Source organism: Eriocheir sinensis, unplaced genomic scaffold (assembly GCF_024679095.1).
Source record: "Eriocheir sinensis breed Jianghai 21 unplaced genomic scaffold, ASM2467909v1 Scaffold497, whole genome shotgun sequence".
Lineage (NCBI taxonomy): Eukaryota > Metazoa > Arthropoda > Malacostraca > Decapoda > Varunidae > Eriocheir > Eriocheir sinensis.
This window is the reverse complement of record NW_026111828.1, coordinates 100,001-123,455: the sequence shown is the minus strand read 5'-3', so window position 1 is coordinate 123,455 and position 23,455 is coordinate 100,001. Positions and strand designations below refer to the sequence as shown.

The window sequence follows — 23,455 nt, the reverse complement described above, 5'->3', positions numbered from 1 at the left end:
ATAGTTTCTCTTTCATGGTTGTTGGGTCACTGTCATGATTTTTCCTTGTCATACATAATCATACACACAGGTCTTGGTCCTGCTCCTTCAGTATGATCATAACACATTTCTTCGTCCTTTCCTTTCTCACCGCCACACCTCAGCACACGAGACCAGGGCCAACATACACGTGGATGTGCGGCGATTACTCTTTGTTACGGTTCCCTCGTAATTTTCTCCTTCTGTATATCACAATCATGACACACACTATATACTTTATCTTTTCCCTTCCGTAGTCACCCTGCCACACAACTATAGCGAACATGTAATTAGGTTAGGATTTCTATTTTCAGTATATCTGGTCTACTTTTGTTTTGTTTTTATCTTTTAACACTCAACACATTACTTCGTCCTTCGGTGTTTACAAGTTCATATAGTCTCGATCTCGGCGCCACTTGCTGCGGATGGAGATGTAGCGTCTCCATATCGCCTCCACCACAGTTTGTATGCCCGACACAACAGAGAACGAATGCTCGATTTCTTTTGTGTAGGTCCCATGACGTTGATGGGAGGTGGGGAGAGTTGAGGCTGGGTGATCTGGTGTGATGATGGACTGGTGGTAGTGGTGACAGTGGTGGTGGTGATGAGGAATGGAGTAACACGTTTCGAAGCTTCCACTTGTTAGGATTCATCTCTAAGGGAGATATTTTTTTTAGTTTTGGGGGATTCACTGATATGGGATCTGACTCCTCTTACGGATTTCTTCTTGTTATTTTTATTTTGAGGCGTCACTTCTGGGAGCTTTTCTTGACGGGAGAACATTTTCTTCCAATATTTTGTAAATTCATGTTCTTCTGAGTTTGATCTTATTGACCACTTGACAACGCTAAGCTCCCAATGAATACAGGTTACAGATGTTGAGAGGAGGAGAAGAGGAAGGGAGAAGAGGGCGATAGTTGAAGAGGAAGAGAGTTTGAGTAAGTTAAAGAGGATATTTTCTTGTTTCAAATATTCCTTGTAGTTAAAACAAACACATACACGCTCTCTCTCTCTCTCTCTCTACCTCTCTCTCTCTCTCTCTCTCTCTCTCTCTCTCTCTCTCTCTCTCTCTCTCTCTCTCTCTCTCTCGTTCCTCTTATGACCACCATTATCTTTCTTTACGACAGATAATGCGAATGTTTCCTGTTTTATTATTATCGCTTGCCGTCAGTGTTTCCTCAAGAGTTTCGCTGTTTCGGGAAGGGAAGGAAAATGATGAACTGAAACTATCTCTTAGTTCGCCTTTTTTATGTACTTGTAAGCGGCCGTCGTTACGTACCAAACCACTCTTGCTAAAATATTGAAAGTTGGGGTTGGTGGTGGTAGGGGTGGTGGTAGGGGGGAGGGCTGAAGAGAAGGACAAACAGACAGACAAACACAGAAACAAACACAAACACAGAGAAACACATTATCCCTTTTTTCTTTACCCTGCACCTGAGTAGCGAATTAAATGTGAAACAGTCAATCACGCCCATGAAATAACCAACTGTACATAGGGTCGTAGTAATCGTCTCTCTCACTCTCTCTATCGCTCTCTCTCTCTCTATCTCTCTCTCTCTCTCTCTCGCTCTCGGATTTTGAGTCACTAACGAGGGACTTGTCTACAGTTATCACATTCGTCCCTCCTTTCCGTTCCATTAACTCCTCCTCCTTCTCCTTTATCCCGTCCTGTCGCATCCTTCACACGTGCTTCCATCCATAACATGTTGAGACGTGCTAGAGTGAGCGACGGGTTAGCGCAATGGACGCCAACCCCAGAAGCGTCCAAGCGGCTGACAACTGGCAACCTGGCGACGAGAGGAACAAAGAAGCGTTGTAGATAGTATTCGTGGTTGGAAAAGGAAATAGATCTATGAATGTGAAATAAGAATGTGATCAGAGAATAAGTAAGAGAAGGAGTAACGTATAGATTATGGAAGAAAAAATGCAGCTGACGGAAACTAAAGGAAACGGTAAAAATAAGACGTAGTAGATCATTTTGTAAATATGGAATGTGAAATTATATGTTGGATAAGAGAATATAAGAAAAGTACATAAAAAGAGAGAAAAATATTTGCAGCCTGACCGTGACGAAAGAAAACAATGAAAAAAACAACAACAACGTATAGAAGATTATATTCGAAACTGAAATGTGAAATAGCTTGATTAAGAGAATTTAGGAAAAGTAAGAGCGAAAGAAAGAGTAACGTAAAGTCCATTGACAAGGAATAAGAAGAGAGCAAACCATTAGCTGGAATAAGAGAGGATAGGAAATGTAAGAGCAACGCATAGCACATCGAAGAGGAATGAAAAAAATAATTCCACTCTGACAGACGAAAGGAAACAATAGAAAAAAAAGTATTACACAAGTCTGTCAGAGAAGAAAAAAAAACAAGAGCTAGAGTATACCTTATATAATTGGAAAAAGAAGAAAAAGCCGACGAAAATATCTTGCAGCTTGAAAAAAAGATGAAAGGAAACGGTAGACAAAAAAAAAAAAACTAATGCGTAAGTCTGCCAAAGATAATGAAAATAGAAATATAGGGAAAGATTTATTAGTAATTAGAAAATGCGAAATAACGTGAATCACGCCGTCAAAGTGATGTAATTAGCTTCGTCAAGGAGGAAGTGACGGAGAAATGACGAGGACGAGGTAGAGGAAAATGAGCCATGAAAGAAAAAGGTAAATCAGGGAAGTGGAGACGCGTGAAACAGAGTTGATCTTGGTGCAATAAATATTTGAGAGACTTATGAGATTTGCAAGAGATGTAAGTACGGTCGTGAGAGGAGGTAAAATAAGATGAATTAAGATTAGAATAAGATAGGTTAGATTAGATAAGAAAGAAAGGAAGATGAAAAGAAAACGAGGATATCTTAGACGCAAATAAAATAAAAAGCAAAGCAGTGAAATTGATGAAGCTCTAAAACAAAATAAAAGTAAGATAGATTGATAGAAATTTCCTCAAAAGGCAGAAAATAGAAAGATAAACAAACCCGAAAAATCAAAGTAATATACAAACAAAAACAACAACAAAAGACAAAGCAAAGCGAAGGTAACAGCTCGGAAAATAAGATATAAAAAGAAATACAATCACCGTAAAAGTCCTTAATGAAACAAAACAAAATAAAATAAAATAAAAGGAGTATTCTTGGAAACATTTTTAATCTTATCTCGTGGGAGCATCTTGCGGACTTTTTCTTAATCTTTTGCCCATGTCTCTCTTACTGTAAAATATCACAAAAATATTCAAATTCCTTCAGCGGGGGCATGAACCGGGGCCAGGGTAGGATAGGGTTAGCGCCACCCATGAGACCACCTGGGCGTAAAGCTTAACTGTCCAAGCCAATTTTCTTTTTTTTCTCTCAGGCAGAATTTTACAGTGGTGACGGAGGCAGAGGAGGCGAGGCGGGACAGGGCAAGGAGGAAGGGAGAAGGAGGAGAAAGGAGAGGAAGAGACGGAGCAGAGTAGAAGGGCAAGGAACGGAGGGAAAGACGGGGAAAGGTAAGGGAAGGTAAGAAGAAGAAGGTAATGATAAAAGGAATAAAAGCAGCAGACAAGAAAGGAAGAGGAAAGAAAGTAGGGAGGGGAAGAGAACAGGGGAGAGAGATTAGAAGGCACGCATGGAAGGAAGAACATGTGAAGGAAAAGGAAAGGAAGGAGAGGAGAAAAAGGAAAGGAGGAGGGAGAGAAGGGGAACGGGTATAGAGGCCAAGGAAGGAAGGAGGACATGGAGGAGGAGGAAGGGAGACGAGGAGAGAAGGAAGGAAGGAGAGGAGAAAGACAAATGAGGAGGGAAGGGGAACAGGTATAGAGGGCAAGGAAGAGAGAGGAAGGAAGAGGAGGATAGGGGAGGGAGGGGATGGCAGAAGGAGGGAGAAGGAAGGGAAGAAAGGGAAAGGAGAAAAAAAGGCAAATGAGGAAGGAGGAGGAGACGAATTGCTAGAGAGCAAAGGAAGGAAGGAGAAAAACCCAGAAAGGAAAGGAGAAGTGAAGACAAGGGAGAGGAGGAGAAGGTGAAAGGGAGGGAGAGAGGGGAGACCGGTGAGGGAGGAGGAGAGGGCCAATTACATGGCAGAAATCGCCGGAAAATGATGTGAACGAGGAAACCGAACTCAGCTATACAGGAGGAGTCGCTGCGTTGAGTGTGTGGCTGGTGAGGAACGGGTATAGAGAGCAAGGAAGGAGGAAGGAGGAGGATAGGGGAAGAAGTGAAGACAAAGGGAGAGGGAGGAGAGGTGAGAGGAGAGAGGGGAGACCAGGTGAGGAGGGAGGCCGTTTACATGAAATCATCCGGAAAATGATGAGACAGGAAACCAAGACTCCGGCTAGCCACAGGAAGGTCACTGCGTTGGTGTGTAGCTGGTGAAAATCGATTACGTGCCACTTCATGGCAAGACAGATAAATAGAAGCAGGGTGATGAGGGAGAAAGGAGGTGGAGGAATAGGAAACCAGCATATGGGTGTAGGGAAGGAGGCGATTATGTAGAGAGAAGGAAGATAGCAGGAGTGATGAGGAAAGGAAGGTGGAGGAATGAGAAACCGCATATGGGTGTAGAGGGAGGAGGGGCGATTATGTAGAGAGAAGAAATAGCAGGAGTGATGAGGGGTATGGAAGGTGGAGGAATAGGGAAACCGTGCATGGGTGTGTGGGGGAAGGAGAGGGGTGTCACTTAGAAGAGAGAAGGAAGAAATAGCAGGAGTGATGAGGGGGGAAGGAAGGTGGAGGAATAGGGAAACCGTGCATATGGGTGTAGGGGAAGGAGGGGGCGATTATGTAGAGAGAAGGAAGAAATAGCAGGAGTGATGAGGGGGAAGGAAGGTGGAGGGAATAGGGAAACCGTTCATATGGGTAAAGGGAGAGAATAGGGGAAAAGGAGGTGAATTGAATAGGGGACTAGGGAGAAGGAAGATGGAGAGCGATGAAAGAGAAAGGAAGATGCGGAAGAAAGGAAGTTGGAGGGAATTGGGAAACCTGCATATGAGTAAAGGAAGGAAAGAGGGGGAAAGGAGGTGAATTGAATAGGTTAATAGGGAGATGGAATATGGAGAGCGATGAAAGAGAAAGGAAGATAAGGAAGAAAGTAGGAAATTGGGAAACGTGCATATGGGTGACCCGGGGAGGAAGGGGGAAGGAGAAGGTCGAGTGAATAGGGGAATAGGGAGTAGGAATAGGGAAGAAATAGCAGTGGAGGGATACGGAACTATGAGGTAGGCAGGAAGTAATGAATAGGTCGGCGTGTTTATGTGTGAAGTTAGAGATGGCAGGGTGATGTAGGAGGTTGACTGAATAGGAAAGAGGGAGAAGGAAAACAGTGCAAGCGTGCTTGAGTGGGTGGACGTATGGAAGTGTGGGTGTATGTTTGGAGAAGGGAGGGAAGAGGTTAGGGTTATAGAAAGCAGGATGATGATGGAGAAAAAGGGAGGCGATGACAACTTGGTGTATGGATGGAAGGGTGGAGCAGAAGGGAGGCGATGAGACAACTTGCTATGGATGGAGGGGTGGAGTTATGTAGGAGGCGATGAGACAACTTGCATGTAGATGGAAGAATTGGAGTTAGCAATCGCAAAAGTATGAGTGGGTGGAGAGAAGGGAGGAAAGGAGGTTAGGGTTATATAGAAAGCAGTGATGATGATGGAGAAAAAAGAGGAAGAATGAGACACCGTGGGTATGGATGGAAGGGTGGTGGAGTTATATAGAAGGTGAAGAAGGAAAGGCGCAAGACTAGGAGGATAGATACAGAGTGAAAGGAGACAAGGATGAGAGAATAGGGTGAAGGATAAGCAAGATGGTGTAGCAGGTGGAGGGAGAATGGGGAAGAAGTAATAAGGGGAAGTATAAATTAGTGATGAAGGTTAAGAAGAAAATGAAAGGAGGTATGGGGAAGAAAGGAAGACAAAGAGAATAGTGGATGTCTGGAAGGGCTGATGAGTTCAGTAGAGGGAGAGTATATACCGAGGAAGGCGTGGGAAGTAGCGGGGACAGGAGGGTTTTCCGCCTACGGGAGGATTACTAAGTAGAATTAAGAGCAAGAAAAGATAAGGGAAAGGTGAGAGGAACAAACGGACTATAGAGGGACTGTACAAAAGACCAATTACTGTGATTTGATAAGCCTCTTGACTTCCACTTGACGATGACGATCTCGACTGTTTGTCATCGACCATTCATAAGTGTGTCAGGAAGTTAAAGGAACAACAACAACAACAAGGCGTACCATCACAAAAGGTTACGTTGATGAGAATAGCAACATTCAACATCTGCTAATTAGTCTAATGTAACGAGAAAAGAAAAGAATATCAACGCTAGCGTCTCTACTACCTGCTGTTGCTGAGAGAGAGAGAGAGAGAGAGAGAGAGAGAGAGAGAGAGAGAGAGAGAGAGAGAGAGAGAGAGAGAGAGAGAGAGAGAGAGAGAGAGAGAGAGAGAGAGAGAGAGAGAGAGAGAGAGAGAGAGAGAGAGAGAGAGAGAGAGTGTCCGTACTTCGTGACTCACCTTTGGAGGCGTAGAGGTGGTTGAGGGCGAAGGAAGCTGGAGGCGGGTCGAGGTAGATGTCCTGGTGATGGTGGTCTTGTGGCCCACCACCGCGTGGCACGCCACCGCGCCACGCTGTCCTTGAAGTAGGCCGGGGTCCCAGGACAGGCTGAGGGTGGAGGTGACGCGTCCCGGTGGTCCTCGTAGCCACCCGTGACTGCACGTCGCGCTCATTGACCTGGTGGGCGCGACAGATGTGCTGATTAGTCACCTGGTGGTTCTTGGTCTGCAGGTTTTCCTTCCTTTGGAATCAAGTTACGCTGTAATGGTGACACCAGGCAGGCGCCGCGTCTTTGTCACAGGAAGGTATTGATCGCTTTAATTAAAGGAGTGTTTGTGTCTAAAAGGGTGATTTACTTAGTTAATTATTACAGTGTGGTGAGGCATATAGTATGCGTTTATTTACTGGTGTCCCTTTTCTATTTAGTTAAATTGTGATTTATCTTAGTTATAAGAGAGGGGGAGATCTTTTGTAAGCCAAAGCCATTTAATCTGGCTACCAGCTCGGAAGATTCGTTAATCACTTTCTTTTTTCAGTTTGAGGCGAGTTTACCACTCAAAGGGTCGTAATCTAATCTGCTGCAAGAGCCAAGTATCCTGCTTTCAGCTATTCTGTTGTACTATGATGGAATAAACATGTCATTTAAGTGCTTATTCGGAGGCGTATGATGAGGGTTGTGATATGATTTTTACTTCTGAAGATGTGTCAATAGTGAGGACAGGCCAGCCTCTCACCGGCAGGTCGTTGATCTCCCAGTAGATGGCGGCGCGAGGCTTGGCCCTGCTCGCTGTGCAGTTCATGTATCCGCTCGCCGATGTGGTACACGGCGGGTTGGCGGCCGCGTGATGATCTTGACTTCTGACGGCGGAACTGTGAGAGGATAAATAAAGAGCTTAGAGAAGGGAATTATGTGTTGACGTGACTGCCACTGGCTGAAGACTGAATATCAAAGATGCTACAGACCATTTCTGTTTAGTGGTGCATCTCTTCTCAACCCTCAGCACCACCCTGCACCCCTAAGCTACCCTGGCTCTTTATATCTCATCAATCCACTCCCAACCGCATCGTCACCTCTTCAACTCCTGGCCCGTCAAACACTTCAAACTTCTAGCCTCCCCGTCAACTCTCTCCCGCTTCCATCAGCTTCCATTCACTTCCCTTCCTCTCCCATACCATCCTTTTCACTCCTCCCCCTTTTAATGATCTCCCCCATCCCTCTCCTCTCTTACTTTTTTTTTCTCTCGGGGTTCAAGTCGTCATCTTGTGAGCAAAGCGTGGTTCGAAATATATGTACCTCAATATGTTCCATTGGTCACTCATTAAAAGAGAGATGTTGGTCAACCGCTTATCCCTATCATTCAAACCAGTCAGTAAGTCTGGTGGTCAGTTTGTCAGTAACATTCGTCCATTTATAGGTTGAGCGATTTACATTTGTTCGGAAAGGGGTTCGAACCTATTCCTTGTCACTGGGCTTTGAACGGGGAGGTGATCGCGGGGGTGAGGGTCAGGAGGGGGGAGAAGCCAGAGGAAGGGGTAGTAAGTTGCCTGATGTCAGTAGTATATGTAACTACGCATCACTGTTTTAGTTTCCTCATGTCATGTGTTCGGTGTACGTTGTTGTGATTCGTGTTGGATTTTAGTACGGGAAACATGGATCGAAGGTGAAGTCGTGCAGTGGGAAATGTAAGTTTGGTGGTTGGTTATTAGAGGTGATGAGGGTGTTAAAATGCGAACCAGTGTGTGTTAATTATTGTGTGTTACGGGTGTTCAAACAGAGAGAGAGAGAGAGAGAGAGAGAGAGAGAGAGAGAGACCTTTGTTAGGGCTGTGTTACTATAGCACACACACACACACACACACGTCTTGATATATCGTGTTGATGGGGTCGAGTAATTGACGGAACGACCTGACGGAGTGGAGGAAGTGTAATGAAGGAAGGAGAAAGGCCGAGTCATGATGGTGGTGTTACGCTGACAGGTGTGACACGTGAGGCAGGTGTGAGTGATCAGGCCAGGTGTAATAATAATGGGGAAAGGATATAATCAGAGGAGAGAGAGAGAGAGTTGATGAAGAAACCGTAAAAAAAAAATGAAGTATATGTATGTAGACGACTCAAGTCTAATCTGAGTAAAAAAAAAAATGCATGAAAGATTAATTATAAGGAGAAAATAATTACAATGGTGGTGATGGTGATGGTGGTGATGGTGATGGTGTATAACGTTGGTAAGGGTAAGTCTTTTTGTGTATGTATGTTTTGTGTTGTAATTAACTGAATAAATAACAAAAGCATTACAGTGTTGAGCGGAAGACTACAGCGTGTGGGAGTGATAGCGCTCTAAAGCGGTAATATTTTAGTAACATGTTTAGAAATTGGCGAAGTTGGTAATGGTGATGGTGATTGTAGTATTTTCATTGGTGAAAGAAGGTATGATGGTTTTTTAATCCCTAAGTAAGTAAAATTATCAGTCAGTCAATCAGTCAGTCAGTCGTTCATTAATAAGTTGAGCTGTTTAGTTACTCGTGATGGGGATTCACTTGTTCGGCAAAGGGTTCGAACCTATTCATGTCTTCACAGAACAAGTACTGAGCGGAACTGTAAGATAAACGCTTGACAACAAAGTACGCATTTATAAGCTGCCAGACTGTGAAATATTTAAGAGACATAAAATAATGATTAGAAAGGTTGATTTTATCGCCCATAATGATATTCAGTTACGATGTTTGTGAATGGCTGATGAAGGTGATTACTATTTCTTTGGTCGTTTCAGCAGGAGGACGCGGAGGATGTGACACGGACTACGAAATACAACATTTTCGGTAAGTTGATTCTTTTGTGTTTGACGATTTTTCTTTGACGATTTATTATTTTCTTATTTTGCTATTTTATTGTTATTTACGTTCTGTTATTTACTTCATTTATTTATTTAGTTTCTTTAGTTGCATATTTAAGTTTCTTTGTTTCATATTCTCATTCTATTGATTTAATGTTTACTTATTTTAATGTATGTACTTGTTATTTACGTTGTGTTATTGATTTTCCTATTTCATAAGAGTAGTTTCATCAGTTTAGATTCTTTAGGTTATGTAGCTTTTACTGACGTTCTAATATTAATCTCACTTATTTCTTTAGTTTGGTTTATTTTGTTTCGTTTCTTCAGTTTTTATATCGTTCTTTCATCGATATAATTTTCTCTTTAGGTTAGTTTAATTTGTTTAGTTTCTCTACACTTTATTTTCGCTTTATTTGCTGATCTCATTTAATTTCTGTAGTTTTTATTTACGCTTTTTTATGGATTTATGTTATTTCTTTAGTTTTATTTCTATTGTCTACTTTATCGGGTTTTGTTTTCGTTGTATACTATTTTTTTTTTGCCAAATCTTTACCCCTAACTGTGTCCTTCTCCCTCTGCTTTACCTGCTGTGTTTTCTTTTCCTTTTCAATAATTTTGTGACAACTCAGTCAAACGGAATATGGAAAGCTTCGTTAAATTACAATGCGAATATTACCATCTTTTTTTTTTGTGCCATATAACACGTCAAATCTTTTTATTTTTTTATTTTTTATGCGTCATTCGTTATCGTTCAATTCACCTTTGCTGGAGGTAAAAGTTTATTGTTACATACTAATACTATTTTCGTCATTTTTAACATTATTATTTTTTTTATGTATAAGGACAGTGTATAGACTTGTCACTTTATGCATTCTTCTTCTTGTTCTTCTTCTTCTTCTTGTTCTTTTCTTTCTTCTTCTTCTTCTTATTATTATTATTATTATTATTATTATTATTATTATTATTATTATTATTATTTGCTGCTATCATTCATCCTGTAACACATTGCTTCTGTATTATCCCTCTATTTCAACAGCTCGTACTTTATTACACTTCTATTCCAAAAGATACGGCATTCATTACATTAAACAACACATTATACGGGCTTAGAGTTATTCTTTTGTGTCACCATTAAAGGTCAACTAAAATTGCGTATTGAGAATTAATCATAAGAAATTAACTGCACGTGAGGTGAATTCAGTGAAAAGTGTGCCTTGTTAAGCTAAATAATTAAACTGTTGGGTAAATTCAATTATGAGCTAGTTTCCCACATAGAAAGTGTGTGTGTGTGTGTGTGTGTGTGTGTGTGTGTGTGTGTGTGTGTGTGAGAGAGAGAGAGAGAGAGAGAGAGAGAGAGAGAGAGAGAGAGAGAGAGAGAGAGAGAGAGAGAGAGAGAGAGAGAGAGAGAGAGAGAGAAACTAATCACATGTAAACGCTTTTTTGGCTCATAGATTTTTTGCCTTCCTAACCAGTCTCTCGTTTCTTTGTTTTCATTTGTCTTTTATTTCGTTTCTTTCGTTGTGGGTCGAGTTTACTGAAACAGCTTGCTAGTTTTTATGTAATTATGCATGTGTCATAATCTCTCTCTCTCTCTCATTCAGACGTTGGTTTTCCGAATATCTTTTTTTTCCATGGTAATCACGATTTCTTTTCTTCTTCAATATTTTTCAGTCTACTCTACCCGGGTGAACAGAATTTTAAAAGGTAGAATATTGTCTGATCTCTTAAATCAAGCATCATGGTCCCTAATTACAACACCAGGGCCTTGTTCTCTCCTTACAGGTCTGTGATTTCAATAAATAACACTCGTGGTCTTTTTGCCCTTAATCCCGGTGTCTTATTTGATTTCCAACGTTGGTGACCTTGATCTCTACTTATGTTGACTGGTAACCTTGGTTTCTACTCATGCTCTCTGTCGTCTGTTCTTTAATATTAATGTTCCTGTTCTTTATTTACAAAGGTCATGATCACTGTTGAAAACACTCTTGGCCTCGTTCTCTTTCGTTATTTTAGTATCCTCAACATTCAAGACCTCATTCTCACTTGTAATTAGTATCTGTATCTGAAACACTCATGACCTCATTCTATATTCAACACTGTGGCCACGTTCTCTACTTACTCACGACGGTCATGGTCTTGTTGGTTACTACGGCGGTGCGAAAGGAGGACCTTCGCCCATCACCACACTTGAACAGCCCGAAGTCTCCTCCGACACGTCCTGCAGCACCACTGACTCCTCCGTCGACGCCTCCTGCAGCGGCGGCGGCGGAGAGGGCGGTGTGGGTAGTGTTGGTGGAAGACGCGTGTGTGGCGTGATGATGGTGCCGGCGAAGTCACATTGGCGTATTAGGGGATAAAAGAACATAATTAGAGAGGAATAAAATAAAGTAGCTTGTAGAGGAGGAAGAAAGAGATGGAGTAAAGGATTAAAGAACACGATTAGAGGGAGATATAAGAATGTGATGAGAGAGGGGTAAAATAAAATAATAAGAGGGTGAAATAAAATGTAAGGGAATCAAAGAAAATTATAAAGTGGAGTAAGAAAATGAAGAGGGTGGAATTAAAGACGGTGATCTGAGGGGAGTAAAAGATGACACTTGATAAAAAGAATGGATCAGCACAGAGTGGAAACAAAAAAGCAGAAAATGACCCAGAGCAGGGAGAACACGGTCATACAGTGCTTACATATTTATGAGTTATTAAACCGAAGTTATAGGGGCTGTACGGTGTTTTAATTTCGTTATGACGTATCACCTTAAAAAATAATCACGATGGTTTATTTACACATGAAAGGATTCCCTCCCCCAGCGTTGCCAGATTATCGTATTCAACACATTGTATTTACCATTTTTAACCCTCAGACTCTCGTACATACACAAATAACGAAAGAATATTAAAGTTAGCGTTAAAACTGTTATTTATTGATGTTTGTTTGTTTGTTTGTTTGTTTTTGGTATAGATATCAGTCAGTAACTACGAAAATGCAATACGGTGTGTACGATAATTTGACAGCAATCCCCTCCACCCTTCTCTCGGCTTTGGATGAACCACAGTAAAAGTGTTTCCTGCGTAATTGATTTGGGTATCTGTGAGATCAATCAGTTAATCAGTCAATCTGTGAAATGGTTGACTTAGATACTAACTGCGCCGCCCTTCTCGCTATTGTTTAGGTGAATCACAGGTGCATAGTGTGTTAGTAGTTATTATGCAGCCGGTTTTCTTTATTTCATCTATTTTTTATTTATTTATTCCCTTTTTCTTTCCTTTGAGCTGCCTCCTTGACTGTGAAAAAAACGACGGCCATATATTTCGACTTCGGCGGTGACTATACTAGAAAACATTTGCTTAGGTATGGCGCTCTTTTCTCTGATGTAAAGCTTAGGTTCAAGAGTATGGTAGCAGCACTTCGGTTCGGCCCGTGTTTTGAGAAGCGTTGGCCATTTTGTAATTAACCCGGCAATGAATATAAAATTGAGTGTATATAATTAAAAACTGTTTTGATGCATTAACACTTACTTCATTACCTTGGCGGCCAGAGGGCAAATTTTTTTCGTGGCGAGTAAAACAGCCGAGTTAAACCACAACGACCTGAATTACACCCGTGCAGTTATTGCCAAAGCTCTACGCGCTTCGTTATTTTTTTATACGCTAAAGCCGATAATAGGATTGCATCGCACAAAAGACGCAACGTGTAGCAATTAAGCGAAAAGAAATCCAGAGATGAATTTTAGCGGCATTTTTACATTATTACTTATTTGTTTGACCTTAATTATTTCCTGTTAATCATACCTAATGCGAAGAGAAAGAGGTTGACCTTTACGAGAGAGGATAACTTTACATTAAGCCCCGTAAGGCGTAAATGAGTTAAAATTATTGGCGGCATCATTACACAATTAAGGGCCAGTTGACCTCGATTCTGTTCAGTAAATTCTATACTATAAGAAAAAAGTGTAGAGATGCGCCTTAGCGAAACTACTTCCTTAGGTGTCCCTCGCAAGGCGTAAAGGTGTTTAAAGATATTGGCGGCATCATTACACTATCGACCACCGGTTTGACCTTGATTCTTTCAGTAATCGGATACTATAGGAAAAATTATAGTCACCTTAGCTAATAAATAATTCATACACTCCAGGCATGCTTGTTATTACCTTAGCTAGTGCTACCAATATATTACCAGTTATCCGCTTGGCCACTGTGCATTTCAGTTAATTACATACAACCGGCTTTCGCTACAGATACTATTAGAACAGTAAGAGAGAGGGCATGCCCAGCCACTAATCCACGGAGGAGTAGATCTGCTTGAGGTTACCTGCGATGTTACATCATTAATTAACCGCTTTACCTTCAGCGTGTGTTCTTTTGATTATTTACACTCCACACACAAGAGGAAAAAAAAGTCAGGCTTTCTTTAATTCCACGGAAGATGTTGACATGTTTTAGATTACCAGCGATATCGTTATTCTATCACTTATCCGCTTGTCTGTGTTCCTTAATGAGTTACATCCTCCACAGAAGATACACACCTTCACGTTGATCCTTTAAAGGTGTAGGCGTGCTTGGGGTTGTTGTGCGCGCCCTTGTAGGTGTAGAACTGGTCCTTTCCGCGCCACCAGTTGACGGTGTAGAGGCGGTGGTTGTTGCCCACCAGGTTGAAGCGGCAGGTGAGCGTCACGTCGTCGCCCACCTTGGGGGACTCCGGCACCACCAGCTCCACGATCTCCACCGTCTTGTCGCTGTACGGCCACACACCTGCCCAGACACAGCTGTACCTTTACCTGTACCTTTACCTTGATTCATCCCACATCTGTACGGCCACGCACCTGCACACACCTCTACCTTTACCTGGGTCCTCACCTCTACTATATCCCACACCTACCCTCATTCACACTCCAACATACCTGTACCTTTACCTCTCCCCCTCACCTCAGTCTCGCCCAGCGCTGTACAACTACAAACTTATACACACACACCAACACACCTGCCCCCTCACCTCTGCCACCCCCCGCACTGGCACGTACGCCCACCCCCACAAACCGACAAAACACCTGCGTTACCTCGCCCATTGACCGAACCGATCCAAAAGTAGGGAAAAAAAACGTGAGACTCAGCTCGTGCCAGAAACCGCAGGGCGGCCACGCAGCAGTAGCAGGCGGTCCATCTTCACGGCACACACACCTGAAAATAGTAGTAGTAGTTGTCGTGGCAATAGGGAGGAGTTGTTATTGTAGTTGTAGTGTTGTTGATTGGCAGCTGTGGTTTGATGGCAATCGTGTTGGTGGATGTGGAGGTAATCATGGCGGAAAAAAAGGGGTTGATTATCAGTTAGAATTATTAACATTATTAGTACTAACATCAATATTATTCGTAGTACTGTTTTTCACTGTAGCGGCAGGACTGGCTGGAAGGGGGGAGGAGAGGGTGTATTAGGAGCGGTGGAGGTTGAGCTGGTGTGTATTTGAGTGGGTATCACGGTACCACACTTTTTTTACTATATATTAATTGAACGCGCAACGGCTTACTTCCTGGAACGGTCCGCGGTTGGATATTATAATTTCATGCAAATAGTTTCATGGGAATTAGTTGAGCCGTGAAGCCGCCAGTGATTAACACAAGAGAGGGTTGCCTTTGTCCGCGCACGTTGCAAATATTCATAGATCACCCGGAAAGCCTAAACAAATTGTCAACACTAATATCGCTGCCCCGCGCGCCGACGACCCATGACGGAGCCCAGTGAACGTACCGCGCGCTCTCAAAAAAAAAAAGGAAAATAAAAAAGCGTATGTAAATTAAATGCAGTGTAGCCCATTCATTTAAGTCCTCTCGTGGTCTTGGTAATAAGGTCTGAGCGAGTTAACAATACATATATCATACCCACCTAAATGTTTTACCTCGGAGTGTTTTGTTTCTTTTTGCTGTTGTTTTTAATATACCTGTGCGCTCCCCTGCACCTCGGCAACACAAATTATTTATTTTCGCAATAGTAACGCTATTAAAATTATTATTATTATGTATGTTTGGGTCTGCTCGTGTGTGTGTGTGTGTGTGTGTGTGTGTGTGTGTGTGTGTGTGTGTGTGTGTGTGTGTGTGTGTGTGTGTTTTAGGTCAGCAGTTCGTGTATGTTTCCTGCAAGGCTATTATTTTCAATGATTAACAACCATGGTCATGGTTTTAATTGTTGATTCCTCTCTCTCTCTCTCAACCCTTCACCCACCCTTGCTAACACATCAACCTCCTTCAGTTCTCCTCCCCCCCTCCTTCCTTTATTGCATTTCCTGTCTACCCATTCCCATCCTTTCCTTATATTCCTCCTCTTCCTTTATCTCCCTTTCCCAATTTCATGTGTCTACCCCCTTCACTAAACATCCTTTCCTATTCTCACTTTCCCTCAATTCCTTCTTTCTTCTCGCTCCCTATCTCTTCCTTCACTTCCCCTCCTTTCCTATCCTCACCTCCTCTCACGCATCATCTCCCACACCCTCCCCCATCCTTCCTCTCTCTTCCCCTCCAGCATCTTGCCCTGTAGGGAAGTCAAAGAGGAAGGGATGCTGGCACCTCTTCAATATTCATGAGTCTCAGCATCTCCATCATCATCTCATCTAGAGGCAGGAGGGAGAAGAGGGGAGGGTTTGGAGGAGGAAGAGGAGGAGGAGGAGGAGGAAGAAGAGGAGGAAGTGTCTCCAGCTGTCTCATATTTTTGGGTTATGTTTCCCCGAGTCTTGTTCTTGCTGACGCCGCGGAAACTACCGATGTGTTGACGAATGTGTGTGTGTGTGTGTGTGTGTGTGTGTGTGTGTGTGTGTGTGTGTGTGTGTGTGTGTGTGTGTGTGTGTGTGTGTGTTCCTCTTCAACCCTCCTCCTCCTCCTCCTTTCCCCTTTATTTAGGCAATAATTGATATGGTGTTGATGAGACATTTGTGACAGTGTTGTGTTGATGTTGTTGTTCGCGTGTTTCATCTCTCATTGTGATGCGCGTCTTGTTGTTTACTTGTTGTTATGCGGTGTTGTCCTTGTTGATGCACTACTACTACTACTACTACTAACTACTACTGCTACTACTACTACTACTACTACTACTACTACTACTACTACTACTACTACTACCTTAATAATTTTTCTTTTTTCTACTAACACTAATACCATGACTACCGCCACCACAACCATCACCACCACTACAACTATCAGTATTTACCTTTTTCTTGTTTTTTCTCCTCGTCTCATTAACAGAACACTAACGCAAGGGAGCCCAAGCGAAGGTCGGCCTGGGGATTGTCAGTACAGGCCCAATGAAGTTTTTTCCTTAACCCATTTGCGTAATTATAACATTATTCGAGTTTCATTGCCTCCTCTACGCCCTCTTACACGCTCGCTTGCACTGCTCTGACTTTCTCCGTTTTACTTTTTTTTCTCTTACTTTTCTTTCTTTCGGGGTCATGTTGGGATTTTTTTTCTTTTTGTTTTCTTCGCTTCCTTTTCTTCCTCTTTTTTTTCATCCTTCCCTCACGTCTGATTTTTTTTTATGGTATGTGTTTAATTGTTTCCTGTCTATTTCTTTAATTTACTTTCCTTATATTTCCTTTCTTGTTCTTTTATTTATTTTCGTTTCCTACCCTTCCCATCCTTTGATTTCCCTTCCCATTCCCTTCTTTCTATTTATTGCCTTTCCCTTCCTTCTTCCTTCCTTCCCCTCCCCTCCCCTCCCCTTCCGTCCCTTCCCTTCCCCTCCCTTCTCTTCCCTTCTCTTTTGTTCCTTACCCTACCCTTCCCTTTCCATCCATCCTTTCCCAACATTTTCCCTTACATTCTTTCCTTTGTATTTTACGTTCTCCCCCTTTTCCTTTCTTTCGCTGTCCTCCTTCCGCTCCCCATCGAGTGCTGTCGCCCACTGGATTAAGTGTTTGTACAGGGAGTGTTTCCATGCTTTGTGTCGCTTTGTTTGTCAGCTTAAGCGTGAGAATCGGGGCGACGTGACATCATTCCTTTTCGAGATACGAAGGTAAACCCATTTCGAAAGTAAAGGTTGACTCATTTCCAATATCAAAGGGTACGTCCAATTGAACGTAAAGCTGCGTAATCATATTCTAAAGACAAATGTACATTCGTGTCGAAATCAAAAGTACTGAGACCCATTTCGATGTTAAAGGTAAATTTATTTCATCGGCAATGGTTGATGAATTTAGATTTCAAAGGTGTATTCAAATCGAATGTAAAGATACATAATCGCATTCCAAATTTTAATGTATTCGTGCCCAACTGAGATATATTTTGAGATTTGAGGTAAATCTTTTTCAAAAGTAAAACTAAACTGATTTCGGACATGAAAGATAGATCAGTTTTGAGCCTAAAGATATGAACGTGTCATATAATTGAATGTTCATTCATGTCGACCTTGCATCAAAATACTGAGGCCCATTTTATTCCTATATATAAATCACTTTCATAGATAATGATAAGCTCATTTCGATTTTCAGTTATTGATGCAATTTGCACCTTAACAGACGCAAACACATTTTAAAGTTAAGTTTGTAATCGTACCGACCTTAAACACACTAAGGCAAATTTCGATGTTGAAAGTAAACATATTTCGAGGGTAAAGATAGTCATTGGAAAAAAAAAAAATCGATCTGTTTAGAATGTTGCAAAAAATACGTAAACTAATTTGATAGTTAAATGAGCACTACTCTCTTCGAACATAAAACTACTAAGACCCATATGATGTTAGAGGTAACATTCACTTAAAACGTTGTAATTACTTTTATTGTAAGAGTAAAATGTAAAATGTACATCAACCTATTTTCAAGTTCACTATTCAGAAATCAGTTTCGCTATTAGAGAAATGAGAAACATTTTTTTTAGATCATCTGCCCTCTACTCAATAATATATGTTTATTTATTTAATTTTCTATATATATATATATATATTTATATATATATCTATATATATATATATATATATATATATATATATATATATATATATATATATGTGTGTGTGTGTGTGTGTATTTACCTATTTGTAGTCTACCGGGCCCGAACTAAGCTCTAATAATCCCGTCTCCATATCTACATGCATCTAGCCTTTCCCATCTAGTCTTGTGTGTGTGTGTGTGTGTGTGTGTGTGTGTGTGTGTGTGCAATCCATCATTTTTTGTGATGTATAACAAAAGACGTTCAGTAGATCCCCTTCTCTCAGGTATTTGTCAGAGTATAAAGGAAAGCCTGTCATCTCATAATACGTTTTTTCTGTTATAGTTTTTTTTTTTTATCTCTTTCCTTCTTTTAGTTCTGCCGTTTACTTCTCCCTTTCTTCTCTTTACATTTCTTCTGTCTTTTCGTTTCGCTTTTCCCTCCCTTTTCCTTCCTCGTAGTTATGTCTCCTTTTCTCTATAAGCGTTCCATCCACCTTTGTAAAGAGAGGCGGGCGCGGCGTCAGCAGGTGCCTAAGTGTATGGCAGTCACCTCTACGAACAGACGGGGCTGATTGAGGCCTCTGCGTCCCATTACATCCTCGTGACCACAGCAGGTCTCTGGAATAGAGCTTCTGTGTATCTCGTGTAGCAGATTGGATATGTTGTAGTGTATTTTTTTGTTTGTTTTTTGGCTGTAATCGGATCAGAATATACACGCAGATAGATAGACAGATACACAGATAGATGGACAGACAGACAAAGGGAAACGGGCCGTCAAACATATTAATACGTATATGTATGTTTTAGAACGTTTAAGATGAAATCAAAGACCGAACTGCGTTGATCTTGACGGAGTTGGAATTAAGAAAAGAATGTTTTTGCTTGCCTTTTGTTGCGCCTTTCTTCACATCAGATTTTCTTTTCTAATTTTTCTCCTGTTTTACTTTACAAACTAGTTGGCGTATCATGTTGCAGGTCAAGCTATTATAATCACTGTGCGTGTTTAAAAGTCAAACGTTTATTTATATATGTATCTTTTTTTCTGGAAAGTGAATGAGTTTTCATGCATAAAACAAGTAAGTCCAGCTAGGGAATATAAATGTTCTGCGAGTTATTTTTATGAGAGTCGGCGGAATAGTCTGGCACAGTGAAGAAATAACGTTACCGCAAGATACTCCTCCTCACTTTTATTACCATTTTGTTTCATGGACTCCAAGGCCTTTAAGCATATGTGCCCGCCTCAGAAATCTCATCAAATCCATAAACTTGAATGTGTATAACAAGGAAGGTAAAAATGGTGAGTAAAACCAGTGCAGGTGTGTGTGTGTGTGTGTGTGTGTGTGTGTGTGTGTGTGTGTGTGTGTGTGTGTAAGAACGTTTTTCTTTTTCTTTCCGTGGTGAAGCGAAAATATCTGATGTCCCAGTAAATTAATCAAAGTCTTTTCATCTGAAGAACTTTTTAGAAGTGTTACCGGGCAGTATTACAAACGAAAAACACGGACAAGTGGTTAGCAAAGGCAATGTACAGGTGAGTAGAGAAGTAGACAGGTAGGAAGACAGGTAGATACATTAATAACAGAGACATATGAGTTAAATAATAGACGTCATATTTTTTTGCGTAATATGGAATTTAATTATCTATTCAAATTACATCATGTCCTCGTAACAGTATTGGACGAGAGCCACTTTGCTGAAGAGGACATCATTTCGGTATTTATTTAGTCCGCGTCCCGAGCGCCGCCTTGCCCCGCGCCTCGCCGAAACCCCGCTGTGCAAAGCCTTTATTGATAACCACTGGGAAAAAAGTTCATGATGCTTTAATACTTATGTGGAAAAAAGAATAAACTTAAATCTTGAAATTATGTTGACTAAGAAAAGTTTAAATACACAGATTACCTGCCCCAAGTTTAATCACACTTATATTTGTTTGCGTACTTTTTTTTTTTTTACTCATCTGTCCGTTCATTTGGTTTCATTTTCCCCTTAGTGACTATTGTAGTAACTGTAAGGATATTTTTTTCATTCTTTGATTTTTTCCCATCTGTTTGTCCATTTATATTTTTCCCTTACCTTTTGTTACAGTACGGGTGCAGCCCTATGAGTACGTGTATTTTTATCGCATATCTTCGTTTTGTTAATAGAATCCATCCATGTTGTTGTCAATCTGAGTGATGCAATTACACTTGTCTGGCATTTTTATCTTTCCTGTATAAAAGAGAATATTCCCATCCTATCATATCGGAGCCGCGGCCGTTTTTGTGCGATCCGCCGGCAAGAACGCCCCGAATTTGCATCGCGGCGCCGTTCCGGTTGTTGTTACTCTAATGAATCGCGGCTCCGGGATTTCTTTCACCGGCGCGGTATCAAAATTTTTGGGATGCAAATGCTCTTCCGTTGATGTCATTTTTGGCAATTAAACTTTACGTGTCTGTTTTAGCTCCCGACGCGCGGTAGCTTGTTTTTTGGTAGGCTGTTTGTGCTTCGCTCTGCACCTAAATTGGATAAATTGATAAAAGGTATGTATGTTTTTATGCTCCTTATTAACAATCTCCCTTTGCTAATCCACCCTAAGGCCCCAGCCCTCTTTTCATGCAATCCTTTCTCAAGTCCACCCTCCGTCGCTTCTTTTTATCTCTTTTTCATCCTCCATCCTTTTTTTCTTTAGTTTCCCTTTGTCACACTCAGGCCCTTCTTTATACTCTTCGTTATCTTTTCCATTCTCCTACTTTATTTTTTCCTTTTCCTCTTTCACCTCCAGACTCCATCTTTGCACACTACCGGCCTCCCTTTTGCACTTTCCAGCCCTCCTTTTCCTCACCCTCTATCCCCAAATGCTTCTTGGAGGTTAGAGCAAGGTTGTTAAGTCAGATATACAAGATTTATCACTTTCCCATAACGTCTTAATCAGTTTCATATAATCATTCACCTTCCATCTTGAGAATAAAGTCAACTAATCAAAGGTTTCTGTCGTGTAAGTGTAAATTGAAACATTTTTTTTTTAGCGTAATAGATGAACAAAAGAAAAGAGTTATCTAGTCGAGTTTTCATATGGCTCGCCGCATTCATTCACGGATTTAAGACCAAGGGATCGATGTTAAAGGGTGAGCTTCCTTGATTACTTCAGGGAAAGATTACTGTATTACCATGTGGCGGAAAAGAAATGAAAGGAATGTAAAGATGAAGCTAAGTGAAACAAATGAAAGGAAAAATGTTAAGGGAGAAGATAGACGAAGAAAAATAAAGAAGGGTTACAGAAAGGAAAAAGTTACGAAGGAAAGGTAAGGAAAGGAAGAAGGATAGTAAAAGGAATCTGTGATCAAAGGAAGGACACCAAGAAATAGAACGAGGGAAAGAAAAATGAGAGAAAGGAAGGAAGAAATATAATAAGTAAATAAACATGGAAGACAGAAATATATTGTTAGGAAAGAAAATTAAAAGAATAATGAGGGACGTAAAGTATGAAAAAATGAAGCAAAACAAAACAAGGAAGGAACGAAGGAATTAAGAGAGGAATAAAGGGAATTGATTAAGAGGGGAAGGAGGAAAAAAGAAAGAAAAGAAGGAAGAAAGAAGGAAGAAAGGAGGGAATGTAGTCCAATCAAACCCAACGATGTGGCAAGTTTTTCAGTTAAGGTGCGTTGCCATGACTCTTATCAGTGGACATGTTGATGACACACACACACACACACACACACACACACACACACACACACACACACACACTCACTCACACACACACACACACACCAGGAAAGGCCAAACGTTGTTATACAAATAATTAATTCTCTCTCTCTCTCTCTCTCTCTCTCTCTCTCTCTTGCAACATGAGACTCAACACTTACATATTGAACACACACACACACACACACACACACACACACACACACACACACCTGGCTGTCGTTCCCACCTTCGGCACCTCGTCCATTAGGCGCGCGGGGGCAGGTAAAGACTTCTGTTCACACTTTTCCGATGTCGTCCAGAATAAAATTTGGGTGGAAAGAGGCTGCAAGAGGCGGTGGGCGTGGTGGGCGAAAGTGTGCGTTAGGGGGATGGAGGGGGAAAGGGGGGCCAAATATTGTGGTGGTGGGCCAAGCTCCGCCTCCTCAAACTGGCCAATGAGAGAGAGGCAAGAGGTGTTGGTGGCAAGGGGGTAAGGAGGAAGAGGAGGACGTGGAGGAAGAGGAGGAAGAAGGAGGAAAGGAGGAGGGGGACCAGTGGGGACATTCTGGTCTGGTCCGTCTCCTCGTTTTCTGCCGCCCTTCTCCACCTACCTGTCGCTCGCACGCCTCACCTTAGCTCGCCTGCCCTCCCTCCCTCACCAGACCTCACCGTCCCTTCCCCCTCCCTCACTTTCCCTCTCCTCACCTTCCCTCTCATCTCAGTATTCTTGCTCTTCCTTGTCCTGCCCTCCACCTATTTGCCCGACCGCCCTCCCCCCCTTCACCTCTCCCCCCCTTCACCTGCCTCAATGCACCTGCTTCATTCCTGCCCAGGTTGGCATTCGTCGCCATGCCTGTGCTTCTGAGAAGCTTAAGTGCCCTTCTCCTCCTCCTTCTCCGCCTCCTCTTCCTTTTTCTTCCTCTTTATTTTTAGTCGTTTTACTTGTATTCTTACTAATTATTACCTGTCATCATTTTTGTACTGTAAATTTTATACGAGTCCTCAGTGATGGGAAATTCTACCCAGCAAAGTGAGCTCTTCTTTGTTGATTTTTACTATAAGTTGTTGCATGTCATGAGTTTAAAGATACCCTTAAACTGACCTAACTATAATCGAAGCAGTTATCATACTGATTTACCTAATAAACAATATGTTTCATCAGTAATGATAACTATATATATATATATATATATATATATATATATATATATATATATATATATATATATATATATATATATATATATATATATATATATATATGCATAGTCTATAACAAAGTAAATCGTTCTTTGCTGATTTGAGCCATCATTTTATTCTTATATTTCTATCTGTATCTTTACTTCTATCTTTTTGCGTCTTTAACTATCTCTATATCAGTCAGTTAATACATCAATCTATCTAGCTGTCTATCTATCTATCTATCTATCTGTATTCATTTATTTATATATGTATTTATCTCTGCATTCATCCATCCATTTATGCTCCTACCCACCTACCTACCTGCCAGCTTACTTACTTATCTATA

The 23,455-nt window shown here is 41.4% G+C and overlaps 1 pseudogene; it reads right to left on the bottom strand.

Annotated features, from left to right (window-relative positions):
- Positions 1 to 7,178: 7,178 nt before the first annotated feature.
- LOC126992635 (uncharacterized) lies at positions 7,179 to 22,192 on the bottom strand (annotated as a pseudogene).
- Positions 22,193 to 23,455: the final 1,263 nt, after the last annotated feature.